The sequence below is a fragment of the Tupaia chinensis genome, unplaced genomic scaffold, assembly GCF_000334495.1.
Source record: "Tupaia chinensis unplaced genomic scaffold, TupChi_1.0 Scaffold139733_1, whole genome shotgun sequence".
NCBI lineage: Eukaryota > Metazoa > Chordata > Mammalia > Scandentia > Tupaiidae > Tupaia > Tupaia belangeri.
The window spans coordinates 1,859,691-1,867,287 of NW_006199613.1; the positions used below are offsets into that span (position 1 = coordinate 1,859,691).

At 45.4% G+C, this 7,597-nt stretch overlaps 1 protein-coding gene across 6 annotated transcripts in view; it reads right to left on the bottom strand.

Annotated features, from left to right (window-relative positions):
• Positions 1-7,597, bottom strand: part of HIPK3 (homeodomain interacting protein kinase 3) — a 108,738-nt gene that overhangs the window by 99,830 nt on the left and 1,311 nt on the right. Inside the window, exon 1 of one of the 6 annotated variants that reach the window (XM_006162110.3) lies at positions 6,117-6,214. The exons of the other annotated variants lie outside the window; for them this stretch is intronic. The gene's annotated coding sequence lies outside the window, so the exon portion shown is untranslated. Of the gene's footprint in view, positions 1-6,116; positions 6,215-7,597 lie in introns of those variants that run through there. 6 annotated transcript variants of the gene reach the window in all.

The following is a 7,597-nucleotide window of genomic DNA, read 5'->3' on the forward strand; positions in this document are numbered from 1 at the left end:
TTTTTTTTTTGGAGAGGTTTTCACTATAGGGCGCGTGCGCTCGCCAGACAGAGACAGACAGAGACAGAAAGTGAGAAATCACCCCCCAGGGGGGATGGTCACGCCACAATCCCTTCTCCTCCATTCTCCTCTCGGGATCTTGGGCACGCACGCACACGCGCCCAGCGTGAGTTTTAAGCCACCGGGTCCGGGAGGCGAACCGCGGTCAACTACGTGGGAGTCCAGCGACATAGCCATTACACTAACTGCTGGTTCCCAGTATTTTGAAATTTTGAAAGATGTTTATTAACTGTCAAGAACTATGGAGTATGAGCAAACATTTTGTGATATGTAAAGTGTTTGTGGAAAAATGTAAAAATAAATGGAAAAAACTATAAAATATTTTGTATAATAGTATGCAACAAAGTACAAAGTTGAAGGATTTAAATCAATGTAAGGTTTTTTTTAACAAATCAAATACTTTATTAAATTCCTAAAATGGAATATCTAGCTAATAATATACAGCCATGTTTTATACTTCCTATCAAACTTAAGACAATTTTCTCACTAACTTATATATAATGAAATATTAATAATAAAAAGCTACGAAATTTTAAAAGGGGATACCAGCCAGGTAGTGTAGTGTTTAAGGCGGCAAGACCTCACATGGCCGACTGGACAGAAATGGCAGCTTGAAAAACATGCGAGGCATTTGTGTACATGTGCCCAAAATCCCAACAGGAGAGAAGAGAGGGGACTGCAGCGTCGTCACCCCACTTGGGCCATGCCCTTCCCCTCCCACTGCCACGTGTTAGTGCAGGTACACTGTGGCAAACTAAAAAAATAAAACAACACATAAAAGGGGAAATGACTCATACTCCATTTGTCTGGTTACTTCAATGACTAACAATGCCAAACAATTTTTTCCCAATTAGAAAAAGGAGCTCTGGGGATGAGCAGAAGGCGTAATGGTTATATCACTGGACTCCTAAGTAGTCAACCACAGTTCAAGTCCTGGATCTGGTGGCTTAAAACTCACACTGGGTGTGTGTGCATGTGTGTCCAAAATCCCAAAAGGAGAATGGAAAAATACTGCGGAGAAGGGACTGCAGCGTGGCCAACCCTCATAGGAGGTGACTTTTGGCTTTCTGTCTCCCTGTGTCTGTCTTTCCAGCAAGTGCACATGCCTTATAGCAAAAATCTCTCTTTAAAAGGGGGGGAGTGACCAGCCCTGGCAATCCTCTTGGTCAATGTGACCAAGAGTTACAGTAAAGAATCCGTCTTAGACCGTACACTGGTGCAACAGTAACTCAAACAGATCGGTGTAGGAAGGTCCCTGGTTCATATCCCAAGGTCCCTCCAAGCTGGCTGAGGCCGGGGGGGTAGATCACAGCCTGAGTGTCCCACTGAGAGTGCCTGCTTCCCTCTGTCTCTCTCTCATAGAAGAAATTAATAAACTTAAAAAAAAAAAGTTTTCGGGACCAGTAGATGAGAAGATGGCATAATGGTTATATCACTAGACTCCCACATAGTCGACTGCAGTTGGAGTCCCAGAGCCAGTGGCTTAAAACTCACGCCAGACACATGTGCATGTGCGTGTACATGCCCAAAATCCTGAGAAGTGAATGAAGGAGAAAGGACTGGAGCATGGCCATTCTCCCCACCCCCAGGGGGTGACTTCCTGTTTTCTGTCTGTCTCTGTTTCTCTGCTGAGTGCACGCACCCTATAGCAAAAATTTTTCTTAAAAAAATTTTTTCATAACTTAGATCTTTATCTAAAAAAAAGTAAAGCTCAAATAAACAAACTACTACATCTGCCCATTATTTCTGCCTTAAACTAAATGTCCATGAAGTATCTTTGTTGTTTAAAAAAAAACTTAGCAGTAATAAAAAAAAAAAGACAAGGTGGGAACCAGCACTTAGCATAATGGCTATGTCATTGGACTCCCATGTAGTTGACTATGGTTCAAGTCCCAGACGCCCGCGCCCCCCCCCCTGCTTAAACTCATGCCGGGTGCATATGCGTGCATGCCAAAAGATCCTGAGAGAATAGAGAAGGGACTGCGGTGTGGCCATCCCCTCTGGGGGGTGATTTCTCACTTTCTCTCTCTCTGCTTCTCTCTTTTTTTTTTTTTTTTGGAGAGATTTTCACTGCCACGGCGCAATCCCTTCTCCTCCATTCTCCTCTCGGGATCTTGGGCACGCACATACACGCGCCCGGTGTGAGTTCTAAGCCACCGGGTCCGGGACACAAACCGTGGTCAACTACATGGGAGTCCAGCGACATAGCCAATACGCTAACTGCTGGTTCCCTGCTTCTCTCTGTCTTTATGGTGAGTGCACACGCTCTATTGCAAAAACCTCTCGGAAAAAAAATAAAAAGGCAAGGTTAAAGCATATCAGAAAATCTAGTCTTGAAAAGTCATTTAACTTGGGAACCAGCAGTTAGCGTAATGGCTATGTCGCTGGACTCCCACGTAGTCAACCGCGGTTCGCGTCCCGGACCCGGTGGCTTAAAACTCACAGCGGGCGCATGTGCGTGCGTGCCCAAGATCCCGAGAGGAGAATGGAGGAGAAGGGATTGCGGCGTGACCATCCCCCCTGGGGGGTGATTTCTCGCTTTCTGTCTCTAATGTCTCTCTGTGTCTGTCTGGTGAGCGCACATGCCCTATAGCGAAAATCTCTCCAAAAAAAAAAAAAGTCATTTAACTCAAAAGTAAAATGAACTGTGTGACATAACAGAGAATTGTGGGTTTTAACTCATGTTTCAAAAAATCTATGTGCATGTACTATTATATGTACCTCAGCTTTATTTTTAAAGATCTGAAAAAAAATTTTCTACAAATCAATCTCATTTTAACAGCTATATTATAGTCTATGCACTTCACTCATCTTCACTCGTCTTATTTAAGCCTGTAATATTATTTTTTATGCTATACAAAGTTTATCTCCCCTAAATTCTATATTCAGTAAAAGCCTTTTAGATTGAAAACCTTGGGACCAGCAGCTGGCGTAATGGCTATGTCACTGGAATCCTATGTAGTTGACCACAGTTCAAGTCCCAGATCTGGTAGCTTAAACTCAAACCGGAAGCTTGTGCATGCGTGCCCAAGATCCTGAGAGGAGAATGGAGGAGAAGGGATTGTGGCGTGGCCATTCCCCTGGAGGGTGATTTCTCGCTTTCTGTCTCTGTCTTTCCGGAGAATGCACATGCCCTATAGTGAAAACTTCTCAAAAAAAAGAAGGGAGGCAGGGCCAGCAGATGGCATAGTGGTTATGTCACTGAACTCCCACAAGTCTAACTACAGTTCGAGTCCCAGACCCAGAGGCTTAAAATCACACCAGGCACATGTGTGTCCATGCCCAAGATCCCAGGAGGAGAATGGAGGAGAAGGGATTACCTGTGGGTATCCTCCCTTGTGGGTGATTTATCACTTTACCTCTACCTTTCTCTGTCTCTCACTCTGGTGAGCATACATACCCTAAAGCAAAAACTTCTAAAAAAAAAAAAAATGGTGGGGGGGGGCAAAGGGGAAAGGGAATTTTCAAACTGAAGTCGACAGGGGACAATCACCAACAGGGATGCTGCTATATCACAGACAGATCACTCAGCAGTGCGTCACTAGTTCACTCCTGATCTTTTCCTCAAACTCCCACTATTTTCCATTGACTTTATAACTTAGAGAGCTCTGGTCTCATGCAACTTGGGCATTTGAGTCAAAGCAGTCTCCCAAATCCAATTTACCAAGCTCTGCCCCCTAATACCACTAGCAGCCTCCCCCACCTATCTCACTACGCCCCCACTCAGTCCAATACAGGAAGGAAACATTTCACTCCTACAAAATGAGAAACACTGGGCCAGCAGGTGATCTGACAGAGTGCTGGACTCCCACATGGCCAGCCATGGTTTGAGTCCCAGACCTGGAGACTTGCTTTCTCTCTTCTCTTCTCTTCTCTTCTCTTCTCTTCTCTTCTCTTTTCTTTTCTTTTCTTTTCTCTCTCTCTCTCTCTCTCTCTCAGCATACTCAACAGCAAATTTTTTTAAATAATAAGTAGGGGCCAGCAGGTGGCGTGGTGGTTAAAGGCGCTGGATTCCCACATGGCTGACCACAGTTTGAGTCGTGGATCTGGTGGCTTGCTTTCTCGCTTTCCCTTTCTCTCTTTCTCTCTCTCTCTCTCTGGTCAAATTGAACAAAACTAATAACAAATGGAATTAAGTAAACATTTCTTTTAAAATATTAAAATTAAAATTAAAAAGATTTTTTTTAAAGAAAAAGGAAAATGAGAAATACTGTTGTGTTCAAGATAACGAAATATATGTAAGGAAAAAAATATACTGTCCTTGGTTTGTTTCATTTCAGACTTTTGTTGGGAGAAGACAGCTTTCTCAACTACTGATTTGGCATTAACTAACAAATATAAATGACAAAATAAATCTGCTTAATGATTTCACTGTCGTAAAACCACAAATACCACTCTAAAAAGACAACACTGTCAGTGTGCGTCCTGTCTGTACTTTCCGCACACGCGGCGAGAGCTGGGCTCCAGGTGTCCAGTCTGAGAGCGGAGTCAGGCTGCCTCTGTTGAGTCACACAGGACCGGACGCCCATCCGCAGGTCTAATGTGATAAACACTGTGCCCAACCTGTAACAGATTTCCTCCAGTACCTATCCTACCTTGGTCCCAACAGTACTGAGGAAAAGTCCAAAAGAACAGCCCCCAACAGGGTCAGCTGGTGGCTGGGCGATTGGGGGGTGGGGGGGCTGGATCACACAGGGCCGACAGCACATTCTGAGCCAGGGCCCAGCAGTTTGAAAAAGCAGCCGGGGACATGTGTGTACATGCTCAAAATCCTGAAAGGAGACAGAAATGGAGCAGAAGGGATTGCGGAGTAACAAGTCCCCACAGGGTTGCTTGCTTTCTCCCTGTCTCTCCTGCAAGCGCTGTCCTCTGGCAACAACAAAAAAGAACTTTTTAAAGAGAACGGCACTACGCTCTTAATTATACCAAGCCAACCAAAACAATGAACTACATGTCGAGTTTTCTAATATCCTAAAACTGTCCTCTGATGCAAACCTTCTCCTGTGGGGCTAGCCCACAGTGCGGCCACAGGGTGAGCCACTTCAGGAGGCTGCCCTGCAGGGAGCGTGGCAAGCTCACATCTGCAGACATCCCTGGGTGGCTGACAAGTGTGTGCTACATGCCGTGATCTGGAGCTGCCTGAGGCTGGGGGTAAACCACTGAATCAGGACTCTATAGGGGATGCTGTCTCTCTACCTAGCTCTAATTTATCGAAGAAATAAATAAGCGTAAAAGAAACCACAACTATACCCTACTCAGCATGTAAGTGCTTAAAGTACTACTCAATGGTGGATCTGGGGCCAGTGGTTAACACTCTGCTCAAGGGAAGCTGGGGGCCAGCAGGTGGCGTGGTGGTTAAGGCTGGATCCCAAGTGGCCTACTCTGCAGTTGAGTTCCAAACCCCCTAAATCCTGAAAGGAGAATGGGAAAGAGACTGCGGTGAGGCTATATGCTGGGACAGGGGACAGACACACACACACACACGTCCCTCACTGTCCCTCTCTCCGTCAAGCATACTTATATACCCTATGACAAAATCCTAATTTTTTTTTAAAGAGAGAAGCCAGATTCCACATGGTGACAGTAGTTTAAATCCCCAGTCCAGTTAACCTATAACACATCAGGCACACACTCAACTGCCCAAGATCCAACAGGCTGGAAGATAAGGAAGGGATGGCTGTGACCAGGCCCTGTGGGGGTGCTCGTCTCTGTCTCTTGCTCTCACTCTTAGTCTCACATGCACACACACTATGATACATAAAAGAAAAAAGTTTTTAAAAAAGGTACTAGACAAGACGTATTTTAAGCAGCAGAATCTCAAACCAAGGACATTGAAAATGTTCCTTCAGTCTCGCATCTGTATCACGTACAAATGGTTGCCCACAGCTGTAAGTTGTCTTCTTCACCCTCACAGAGAGAAGTAATACTACCTCCCAGTTGAGGTGTGGGAGGAAAGTGCCTTTACACAATAAACACACACGCTCAAAGACTCCTGCATTTTAACAAAGCACTAGTGCTTTGCCTTCAGAAGGAACTTCCAAATTAAATACACCTACCCTGGGACTCTCCACTCTTGGACACTAGGAAACGAGGATAGCTACAAGCAGGAATTTTACAACGTGAGGACTTATTTGGGCAGCAGTCATAACATCATCCATCGAGTTATTCCGTGTCTGCTAACAGTAAAGAGACAAGAGTAACCTGTGGGAGGGTACTTTAAACAGGGAGCACTTCAAAGTTCCCTCCAACATCCTGAAATCTCCTTCCACCTTTCCATACGCCTTCAGTGTTCATGTACCAAATACTTCAAGATAAAAGTGCAGCCAAAAAGCTCGTTTGGTATTTGCTGCTTTTTAAAGTTACAAGAAAAAACAAGGCTTTCAATACCCTTCCTAAAACAGAGAAGCCCCAAGCCCATGCCCTCCCTGCCACCTACCTCCGTAATCTGCATCCTGTTTTCCACCAGGAGGCCCCCAAATCAGAACAGCAGATCTACAGTTTGTTTTCAAGCATGTTCACAAGAACTCTCTCACAGAAACCATCCACTTTAATGGGACTCTAAAACCTGCAGCCAGAAGCCAGTGATTGGCAGGGTAATAACTAGCTGAACGCAGGAAGTGTTAGGACAGTGAGCGAGCAGGGCTCGCGTCAGTTCTGCCTCACAGGTATGTTTAGCTACTGCAGTCAGCAATGTCCAAATATAAACGTGAAACTTTTAATGGCCACTTCTGGTCTAGCTTTCAAGCTCATCCTACCTTTTTAAAACAAAGCTTTTAATCTAAAGTTCTGCACAAATATTTTGTTTTAGAAAATACATTCCCTAGAGTAGGCAAGGGGAAAAAAGCGTTAGAAATAAATTTCACTTAACTACAAAAAGCAATAAAATGTGTTCCCCCCCAAAAAAAAGGAAAGGAAAGAAAAATCAAAAATATTTTAGCACATCTCTATCTTCACACAAGTTAAAGTGAAGGAAATTCCACAACATAATGGAAAAATACACAATAGTCAGGCTAGGCATTACACTCCACAGGCGTTGCCTGGACTTTAGGAACGCAGCCGTAATACCGTGTTGATTTAGAAGTAAAGAACTCTCCTGGTTGGTTAAATTTAATTTATCGCTAAGTAGCATGGAGGCGTAAGACAATAGAACCAAGAACGCGATTCTGAAGAAGGCCGGTTACACTTTGTTTACTTAAAGCCAGAAGCTTCGCCGTGACCTCCCCAACTCCTCAGTGCTCACCGTACAAAATTAGCTCTGCCCTGCGGGCGCCGGCACCAGCCAGACTACCAACCCCGACCCCGGGGACCGGCCGGGCTCCCGACGGTGCTAGTCGGAGAGCAGCCTTCGTCAGTGCCCCGGAAGTTCTCGTCAACAGTGGCACCAGAGCGGCTCTCTAAACAACTTCTAAGGCGCCAGAAGTGAAAACCTGGAAATTAACCGGCCTGCCCCACGGCTCGCGCTTCGGGAGCGACAGCGGGCAGCAGGAGCTGGGGGCGAGGTCCGGCGGCGGGTGGGGGTGCGCCCCGGGCGGGCCTG